The sequence below is a fragment of the Eumetopias jubatus genome, unplaced genomic scaffold (genome assembly GCF_037043125.1).
Source record: "Eumetopias jubatus isolate StellerSeaLion01/CBP00866 unplaced genomic scaffold, mEumJub1_p1.0 scaffold_8, whole genome shotgun sequence".
NCBI classification, from domain to species: Eukaryota; Metazoa; Chordata; class Mammalia; order Carnivora; family Otariidae; genus Eumetopias; species Eumetopias jubatus.
The window spans coordinates 58,793,952-58,804,857 of NW_028274814.1; the positions used below are offsets into that span (position 1 = coordinate 58,793,952).

At 42.4% G+C, this 10,906-nt stretch overlaps 1 pseudogene; it reads left to right on the forward strand.

Annotated features, from left to right (window-relative positions):
• The first annotated feature begins 571 nt into the window (after window positions 1–571).
• On the forward strand, window positions 572–6,384 carry LOC114216581 (potassium/sodium hyperpolarization-activated cyclic nucleotide-gated channel 1 pseudogene; annotated as a pseudogene).
• The last annotated feature ends 4,522 nt before the right edge of the window (window positions 6,385–10,906 follow it).

The window sequence follows — 10,906 nt, forward strand, 5'->3', positions numbered from 1 at the left end:
AAGAATAATGTTATATAATGTTAATGTTATATACATGTATGGTAAAATATATACAAACATGGAAAGGAAGAATATACATATATACATATACATATCAGCTTTGGGCTAGCTGTTCTTCTGAGGAAAGAGAAAGGAAAACAAGGTGAGAGGGCTTCATCTCTATAATGTTTTATTTCTCAGGAAATCTGGCCAAATGTTAGTATTTGTTAAACCTCCTTTAGGTGAACACGGTTGGTTGTAATACTGTTCTTAGTACTCCTTTAGTCAGTCCTCATTATTTCATTTTATAAAAGTTAGAGATGTTTGCTTGATGTGACTAAAATAAAATGTTTGATTATAGAGGGCAATAATAGCTCCTACTGACACCATAAAGCCACAGTTAATTATACAGTAGTTCTAATATTGACATATGATTTCAGTTTATATGGAAATGTACTCTGTTTTAGGGCTATCTCCTTAGTTCCATTCATTACCATTTCAAAAGCATGTATCTTCAGGGTTTGTATCCTTGGGAACCCTCCTGGTTGCTAGGTAGACCTATAAAAGCCCTACGACTCACATTCAGTCGTCCATGACGGTTACTAAGCTAAAAAGAACCAAGGAGAGGTAGGGGAAGAACTTGTGTGTTCTAAATTAGAGTTTTAGTCTAATGTTTAGCCTGTATCTAAAATACCACAGTAAGCCCCTTGAAGAGTACAGAGAGATCTAGAACACAGTCATTGCTCTCAAATAAGCCCCATTTTAGTTTATTATATATACACTTAAAATGTAACAATAGAGAAAAACATGAAAATGAATGGTAAAGGTAATAGGAATTCAGAAGCAGAAAAGCATCTCTGTGAAGCGAGATGCTTGGTGAGATTTCAAGAGGAAAATAAGGCCTTGCATGGGAAATCAAGGGTGAGAACTGTTCAGGTAAGAAAGCAAGGTGGGAACTAAGTCAGGGTTTAGGATGAGGAAGTTGGGGGCCATAGAACAGATTGTATGAGATTTGAATACTTCTTGCTTTGTCCATTACGACGGACTCCAAATTATTTTCCTTTAATTTTTTTTAAGATTTTATTTATTTATTTGAGAGAGAGAGAATGAGAGATAGAGAGCATGAGAGGGAAGAGGGTCAGAGGGAGAAGCAGACTCCCTGCTGAGCAGGGAGCCCGATGTGGGACTCGATCCCAGGACTCCGGGATCATGACCTGAGCCGAAGGCAGTTGCTTAACCATCTGAGCCACCCAGGCGCTCCTCCTTTAATTTTAAAATACAGGCAACACTAGTTTATACATAGGTAATTTTCCCAAGAAAGTAGAGGTATGATGTAAATAAATAGTTTAGAGCTGAATTCCCAGATAATTTCAATGCAGTATGGTGAAGGATGGGAAAATCAAAGAGAGGTAAATTTTTGTCTTATTTAAGGGAAGGATGTTAAGTACCAATTAACGCTTTATGTGTAAAACAGTATAAATATGTTATTACTCTACTTCTTTCTTTTTTTAAAGTAAGTTCCACACCCAACGTGGAGCTCAAACTCACAACCCTGAGATCAAGAGTCTCGTGCTCCACTGACTGAGCCAGCCAGGTGCCACTTACTCTGCTTACTTCTGTATTATTTATGTGTCATGAGTTAGAGCTGCCCGTCCAAATAAACTCCTTTCTTTACATTAATTGTATTTTAGGAGACATGCTGCCTATCCCTACCACTGGCCCTTGGATGAATGAAGCCTGCCTTCTCCATTCCAGCAGCATTCTCTAATTTTGTATCTCAGAGAGGAGGAGGTAGGATATCCCCAGAGAGAATATTTAGGATTTATTTTCTCCCAGAAGGTCCTGAGCTCCTTATGCAAATTCATCTACTTCTGACCCAAGTAACCAGCTTTACATTTCAGGAGTCACAGTGAGTGACACACTTGATGAAGCAATGAAAGATATTTGTTATACTCTTATTACAGAGCATTACACCCTCATTAAAGACCTGCCTGCCTGACATTTGTATAAAGAATAGGGCCATTCTAGTGACTCTTCAAGAAATAAATAATAAGCATTTCTTTTTTTTTTAAGATTTTTATTTATTTATTTGACAGAGATAGCAAGAGCAGGAGCACAAGCAGCAGGGGTGGGAGAGGGAGAGCAGGCTTCCTGTTGAACAGGGAGCCCGATGTGTGACTCGATCCCAGGACCCTGGGATCATGACCTGAGCCGAAGGCAGCCGCTTAACTGACTGAGCCACCCAGGCACCCAATAATAAGCATTTCTTGCAAACAATATCAAAAAATGTCTTACTCTGCTGTATGTAAAATATCCATAATACTGCCTTGGTCCATAGTAGAGGACTTGAAACCTTCTCTCTTTATTTACCACCACTCTTATTATTTGTCCTAGTTCTTCTAAAATTCTTTTTGATCCAAGAGTCTTTTTCTCTTGGATGTTATGTAGCTTATTTTTCATTCAAGTAAATCAGTAAGAGCAATAAAGTAAGATAAAAGGGTGTTTAAGGCTAAATCCAAGACTAAAGTAAAGAACAAGAGGGGTAGGGTGGGAAGTGGAAAAGAGCTAGGGAAGAATCTGGGTATCAGGAACATTTGGATTTTTCACTTGTGACTAGTACAAATCGGTGTTACTATTAGGTATGCTGAATGTCAAAATGTCTTGAATCTGATATTTATCATTGCATAGGTTTGTTTTTTTTTCAGCTTTAGAGAGTTAGAAAATTTTCAGGTATCAGAAATTTTCAATACTATTCTGGATAAATCAAGATTCAACCAAACAAATTCTTCATTGGTAGAAAATAAAACTTTATTCTTTAAAGCTAAGAGCTTGATTGCATTCAATGTAACCATTGATTTTAATCTTAGGAAAATTTCTAACATTCACAAAAGTGAAGAGGCTGGTACACTGAATGCCTATTAATATATGTTACACCCAGATTTAAAAATTATAAATATTTTGCCATATTAGATTCATCTACCCTCCTTTTCTTTCTTTTTGCTGCTAAAGTATTTTAAAGTAAATCCAAAACCTCATGAGACTTCATCTCACCTACTTATAATTCTACTGATTTTTAATTGAATTATCAAGTAGTTAACAGAAAACAGAATATTACAGGAAGTATCTAGTGAGGTGCAAAGTGTAGCAATTAATCTTTTCTCATTTAATCAAAGGGAACAGCAGGGCTCTAGTAATATCATTATATTTAGAAATGGAAATTTTTTAAAAATCAAAAACAAGGAAGCAGTTTTAAGCCTTTACTTCTGTTTTCCTTCCTCTTGACCTATTCCCTATTAACAACTGGCTACTTCTTGGCACTCTGACCCCTCAGTGTAACTAGGATATACGTAAATCATATTTAGGTAAACCATCAAGGGATTGGCAGGATCCTAGGACACAGTTCAAATATAAGTTTTTATTTTTGCAGCAAAATCCTGACCCTTCTGTCTGGGAGAACTTTGTAGTCCTTTATATTTTAACATTTCCATTTAGGTTACTATTAATTTAAGTGTGTATCAGTATCTTTTTTTTTAAGATTTTATCTATTTATTTGAGAGAGAGAGAATGAGAGAGAGAGCACATGAGAGGGGGGAGGGTCAGAGGGAGAAGCAGACTCCCTGCCGAGCAGGGAGCCCGATGTGGGACTCTATCCAGGGACTCCAGGATCATGACCTGAGCCGAAGGCAGTCGCCCAACCAAATGAGCCACCCAGGTGCCCAGTGTGTATCAGTATCTTAAAACAATTTTTCTTTGTTTCACATGAAGAAAGGGATGAAGAAATACCCAATGTTGATGAAGATAATAGATGATGAATTTCTGCTGGGAATATGCTTAAGATGATACATTGAAACCAAAACCTAGTTTGATAATAATACTTGAATACCAAGTTTCAATATTTGGTATCTAAAGTTCTGTTAGCCTGTTCATAATTGAACAGGATAAAAAATTCTTAGTGTGGAAAGGACCCTCCCTCTGTCAAAAGATAGAATGCAAATGCTGACTGCTTTTTTTCCCCTCCCATGCCAGCTTCCCACGCTTTTCCTCCAGAGAAAAGGTCACTCTGCCAGACTGGATTGAAGGAGCTTTGAGGTGCAAAATTCAAGATTGGGAAGGGTGGGAAGAAAAGAAAAAGCTAATTGATGAGGGTCATTTAAAATAGGTCATGGAGGGGTGCCTGGGTGGCTCAGTTGGTTGGTGCCTGCCTTCAGCTCAGGTCTTGATCCCGGGGTCCTGGGATCAAGGCCCACATTGGGCTCCCTGCTCAGCGGGGAGCCTAATTCTCCCTCTGCCTGCCACTCCTCCTGCTTGTGCTTGCTCTCTTCCCACCCCCTCAAATAAATAAATAAAATCTTTCAAAAAAGATAAAAATAAAACAGAGGTGTTGGAGAGAAAGGGAAAGCAGCTGAGAAAAAGGGAAGAGAATATTATTGAGTGTGGTTTGCCAACAAGTGGCTCCAGAATAATGTGGGGTTACAGAAAATCAAAAGGAGAGAAAAAAATGTGGGGAGTGCTGGTGGGGTATATGAATCGAAGTTTACTGACAATTTTAGAGGACAGCCAAGTAAATTATTAGAATTCCTTTAAAAATATTTTGGCTATTTGAACTACACATCTTTGAGAATGTTTCCATTTATCAACAAATATTTTTCTATGCTGGTACATATTTGAAAACACCTTTTTGGACTATGAGGAAACTAAGCATGGAGGTGGCTGGATTGGACTTGTTGCTGGCTGTTCCAAAGAACAGACTGGAAAGGAATTAAAGTAGATGAGAATGACTCGTGGGGAAAGCAGTATTCATATGCACTCTTCAAAGCTATGAGTCATATGCTGTGCATCGGGTATGGAGCCCAGGCCCCAGTCAGCATGTCGGACCTCTGGATTACCATGCTAAGCATGATCGTTGGGGCCACCTGCTATGCCATGTTTGTCGGCCATGCCACAGCTTTAATCCAGTCTTTGGATTCCTCCAGGTGGCAGTATCAAGAGAAGTATAAGCAAATGGAGCAAAACATGTCATTCTATAAGTTACCAGCTGATATGCGTCAGAAAATACACAACTACTATGAACACAGATACCAAGGCAAAATCTTTGATGAGGAAAACATTCTCAATGAACTCAATGATCCTCTGAGAGAGGAGATCGTCAACTTCAACTGTCGGAAGCTAGTGGCTACCATGCCTCTGTTTGCTAATGCTGATCCCAATTTTGTGACTGCCATGCGGAGCAAGTTGAGATTTGAGGTGTTTCAACCTGGAGATTACATCATACAAGAAGGAGCTGTGGGTAAAAAAATGTATTTCATTCAACATGGCATTGCTGGTGTCATCACAAAATCCAGTAAAGAAATGAAGCTGACAGAAGGCTCTTACTTTGGAGAGATTTGCTTGCTGACCAAGGGCCACCGCACTGCCAGTGTTCGCGCTGATACATAATGTCGACTTTATTCACTTTCTGTGGACAATTTCAATGAGGTCCTGGAGGAATATCCAATGATGAGGCGAGCCTTCGAGACCGTTGCCGTTGACCGACTAGATCGGATAGGAAAGAAAAATTCCATTCTTCTGCCAAAGTTCCAGAAGGATCTGAACACTGGCATCTTCAACAATCAGGAGAATGAGATCCTGAAGCAGATCGTGAAGCATGACTGAGAGATGGTGCAGGCAATCGCTCCAATCAGTTATCCCCAGATGACAGCCCTGAATTCCACCTCCTCCACGACTCCGACCTCCCGCATGAGGACACAGTCTCCGCCGGTGTACACAGCCACCAGTCTGTCCCACGGCAACCTGCATTCCCCCAGCCCCAGCACACAGACCCCCCCAGCCATCCGCCGTCCTGTCGCCCTGCTCCTACACCACTGCAGTCTGCAGCCCTCCCGTACAGAGCCCGCTGGCCACTCGAACTTTCCACTACGCCTCCCCTACTGCCTCCCAGCTGTCACTCACACAGCAGCAGCTCCAGCAGTCCCCGCAGCCCCCACAGCCGCCCCCGCAGCCACAGACACCCGGCGGCTCCACGCCGAAAAACGACGTGCACAGGAGCACGCAGGCGCTCCACAACACCAGCCTGACCCGAGAAGTCCGGCCCCTGTCCGCCTCGCAGCCCTCGCTGCCCCATGAGGTTTCCACTCTCATTTCCAGACCTCATCCCACTGTGGGCGAGTCCCTGGCCTCCATCCCTCAGCCCATGACCGCCGTTCACGGCCCAGGCCTCCAGGCTGGGGGCAGGGGCACCGTCCCCCAGCGAGTCACCCTGTTCCGACAGATGTCCTCGGGAGCCATTCCCCCTAACCGCGGAGCCCCTCCCGCACCCCCTCCACCAGCAGCTGCTCTTCCGAGTCTTCCTCAGTCTTAACTACAGACCCAGAGGCAGAAAAGCCACGATTTGCTTCAAATTTATGATCCCTGCTGATTGTCAAAGCAGAAAGAAATACTCTAATAAACTGAGCATCTTCTCAGACCTTATTTTATTCTATCTCCTGATAGATTCCTATAGCCTACTATGAAGAGATATTTTAGACAGCTCCGGCCTACATGTAAAATGTAAAATATATAAATATATATCTACTATTAAATATCTATCTAAATTCCCAAGAGAAGTTCAAAAGACCTGTTTAGCATTCAGTGTCATATGTCTTCCTTTCTTTAAACCATTAAAGGATTTAAAATGTTAAAAAAAAAAAAAGAAAACACCTTTTTGATGATAGTGTTGTAGAATTTCTTTTCCTTTAGCATCCCCAGTTCTTGGTCACACCGAAGAATGAAGAGGTAGACCAGACGAAGAGTGGTGGGCAGCAAAGCAAAGTTTATTGAGCAATAGTACAAAGCTCCTGTAGAGGAAGGGGACCTGAGAGGGTTGGCAATTTGGTGTTTAAATCTAGGGTTTTTTTATGGGCTCTTTAGTGTGGGCTGTTTTAATCTGATTAACCCTCCATGCACCTATCACACCCAGTCAGGATGGAGGGCTCCTTCCAGAGTGGTATTCTGTAGCCTCAGGGATCAAGTGGGCGGTGGCCGTCGCTGCCCTAAGGCATGCTGACCAGCCACAGGCCACCAGTTGAAGCTCTTTGTTTAAATATCCCACTAGCGGGGTGCCTGGGTGGCTCAGTCGTTAAGCGTCTGCCTTCAGCTCAGGTCATGATCCCCGGGTCCTGGGATCGGGCTCCCTGCTCGGCGGGAAGCCTGCTTCTCCCTCTCCCTCTCCCACTCCCCTTGCTTGTGTTCCCTCTCTTGCTGTGTCTCTCTCTGTCAAATAAATAAAATCTTTAAAAAATAATAAATAAATAAATAAATAAATAAATAAATAAATAAATATGCCACAGCTATTGAACTGACCCTTGGGCCTGGGTTAGGATGCCCAAGGCCATTCCCTTCCTTTCTGTCACATTCAAGTTGTAAGTCCCCCCAACAGGAAGACTCAAAGCTGGGGCACTGAGTAAAAAGCCTAGAATAACAGATGGGTTCTTTTTCCTTTTAAGGGTAGTTTTCCTCTTAGGATGGGGTGGGGAGGCGGGGGGAGGGGGCGTTGGGGGAGGGCCCTTGTCCCTGCTTGCCTTTCTTCTAACTATCCTTCATTGATACCATAAGTTTCTATAAAGCGCATATATTGTAGTTAAAGTAGCATTGTTCTATTATTGGACTTATATTATTTCCATTCTTCTACTACTTAAAATCCATTGTGATAAATGTATTTGTAATCATGGTTTCTTTCTTGTTTAAAATATTTCACCAGGATAGATGCATAGAAATTATAGGATGAAAGTTATGTTTTATACTGTCAATTTTTTTCTTTTTTCTTTTTCTTTTTTTTTTTTTACAGTCTTGAGGTCTTTTATTTTTTTTATGCTTATCATACCGTGAATTCATAGGGAACAGGTTCCAGCAGCTCAGGCTCCTTTCCATTGGTTCTCACAAAGTGTGTTTCTCTGGGCGAAACAGGCTGGAGCTTCAGTTGAACCCAAGAACTTTTCTGCTTCCTTCTTTTCTGATCGATGCAGACTCTTCCAGTTTTGCCATGGTAACGTGTGTGGGTGTTCCTTTTTGAAGAGTGTCCATTCCGTTGATGTTCACAATATCACCTTTCTTGTAGATTTGCATGTATGTGGACAATGGAACCACTCCATGTTTTCTAAAAATGCCTAGAGAATATAGCGGGGCGGTGGGGCGGGGGGGTTGGGGGAGGGCTCCTCTTTCCCTTTGTGTTGGTTATTTTTCAAATTACCCAAAGATGGTGGTTCCCAGGTGTTTTATTGCTTAGTGGCTTAGTGTTTTGTTTTGTTTTGTTTTGTTTTGTTTTGTTTTGTTTTAAGAGAGTGAGCACAAGCAGGGAGGGGCAGAGGGAAAGGGAGAGAGAATCTTAAGCAGGCTCCATGCCCAGCATGGAGGTGGGTGAGGAAATAGGTGAAAGAAGGGGATTAAGTGTACACTTACCATGATGAGAACTGAGTAATGTATAGAATTGCTGATTCACTACATTGTACACTTGAAACTAATATAACACTGTATGTTAACTATACTGGAATTAAAATTAAACAAAACTGGGCGCCTGGGTGGCTCAGTTGGTTAAGCGACTGCCTTCGGCTCAGGTCATGATCCTGGAGTCCTGGGATCGAGTCCCACATCGGGCTCCCTGCTCGGCAGGGAGTCTGCTTCTCCCTCTGACCCTCTTCCCTCTCGTGCTCTCTATCTCTCATTCTTGCTCTCTCAAATAAATAAATAAAATCTTTAAAAAAAAATAAAATTAAATTAAATTAAACAAAACAAAGTATGTGACCACTAATATTGGCAGGAAGCTGAGCCTATTGATTTTGGGAGCGGCGGGAATCTCACTACTGACTCCATGGAGGACTATAGGACCCTTAGTGACCCTTATGCCTCTTTGGCCCTGTTAACTCTGCTTTTAGATACACTTTGTTCTTTTTTCCAAAAATGTAAATCTCCAAAGTCAAAGGTCACAAACTGCACAAAAGTAACTGTAGCATTTAAAATGGCCCATCAGCTACTCACTATTCCCCTTTCTCTGCTTTGTTTCTCCATTTTCTTACCCTCCAGCACACCATATAGGGACTTGTGTGTGTGTTCATGGTTCTACTCTCTGCACTAACATGGGTTTGTGTCACTTTTGTTCACTGTTGAGTGCCCATTATCTAACACAGGGCCAGGGGTACAGCTGACACTCAAATAGTCTGAAGCTGCTCTGCTGTTTGGCTCCAGGCAAATGTCATCATCCACCTCTTTCCACTGTGCCACCCCAACAGCAATCAGATCACTCACACTGAGGGAGGATTCCTGCTACAGGTTTCTGATTGGTCTTTCTGCTTCTGCCCTGCCCCCAGTGCTTCTGTGGATGAATCTTCCTCACACATGCACTAGATCACATCACTCCTTTGTTTAAAAGAGCTCAGTTTCAGGCGCCTGGGTGGCTCAGTTGGTTGGGCAACTGCCTTCGGCTCAGGTCATGATCCTGGAGTCCCGGGATCAAGTCCCACATCGGGCTCCCTGCTCAGCGGGGGGTCTGCTTCTTCCTCTGACCCTCCCCCCCTCATGTGCTCTCTCTCTCTCTCATTTTCTCTCTCAAATAAATAAATAAAATCTTAAAAAAAAGTTCAGTTTCTTCCCATTCCACTTAAAATAAAATCCACTTCTTGCCTATATACTTTGGCCTTTGCCTACATCTCCAAACACCTCTTGCACTACTTTTCCTTCACTACCTTCCAGCCATAAACACCGCCTTTTGGGTTTTTTGGGGTTTTTATTGTTGTTGTTGTTTTTTTTAAAGATTTTATTTGTCTATTTGAGAGAGAGAGAGAGAGAGAGAGAGAGACAGCGATAGCATGAGTGGGGAGGAGAGGGAGAAGAGTGGGAAGGAGAGGGGAAGCAGACTCCCTGATGAGCAGGGAGCCCAACCTTGCTCGATCCCAGGATCCTGGGATCATGACCTGAGCCAAAGGCAGACGTTTAACCAACTGAGCCTCCCATGGACCAAACTCTTTTTGCTTTAAAACTTCTACTTCTGTTTTTCCCACTGCTTGCAGCTCTTCTTTCTCTCTCATGCTACGGTTATCTATCACTTCACCCAGCTTATCTTCTTTGGAGATTCTCTCAGATTATGAAAAGACTTATTCAGTCATTGATTACTTTCTTTTCTTTCTTTCGTTCTTTCCTTTTTTTTTTTTTTTTTTTTTTAGGGAGGGAATCTTAGGCAGGCTCCATGCCCAGCGTGGAGCCCAACATGGGGCTCAATCTCATGACCCTGACATCATGGGACCTGAGCCACCCAGGCGCCCCTCTTAGTGCTTTTTTTATGTGATTGTTTTTCTGATTTTTATTATGCTTGTCAAATCATAAGATTGGAATCTTTCCTATTGTCATCAGAAAATAATGACTATCATCTCTGAAAGAGGTCTTCAACTACTTCCCTCCATGCCCCCCTCAAACTTTCTAATTGATTAAGTTCTTTCCAGCTTATCTCTTAATTTTGGCAAAAGACCCTGTGGGCAAGTATCCCCTTAAGGCCTGTCCTGAGGCAGCAAGACCCCATCCATGACAATGATGACCTGATCTTTACTGCCCAGCTGCTTGTACCCACCAACTTTGTCCCACATTTTCCGCATACAAAACTCGAAGTATTTCAGCACTTCAGAGACAGTCTTTGAGACATTAGTCCATTGTCTTCCTGGTGTTGGCCTCACTGAAATAAATTCCTTTCCTGTCTCACCATCACTTGTCTCTATGCCTCTGGATTTTGTGAGCAGCGAGTGGCCGAACCTAGGCTTTCTGGGACTCCTGGATCCAGGTGTTTTTGCACCCCTGCATCCTGGCGACATTTTACATTACTTTGCATTGACTTCTTAAAGTGATAGATTATCCTTATGTTTATCCCTCCTTCCTTCCTCCCTTTCTTCCCTTCCCCTCCTCCCATTTT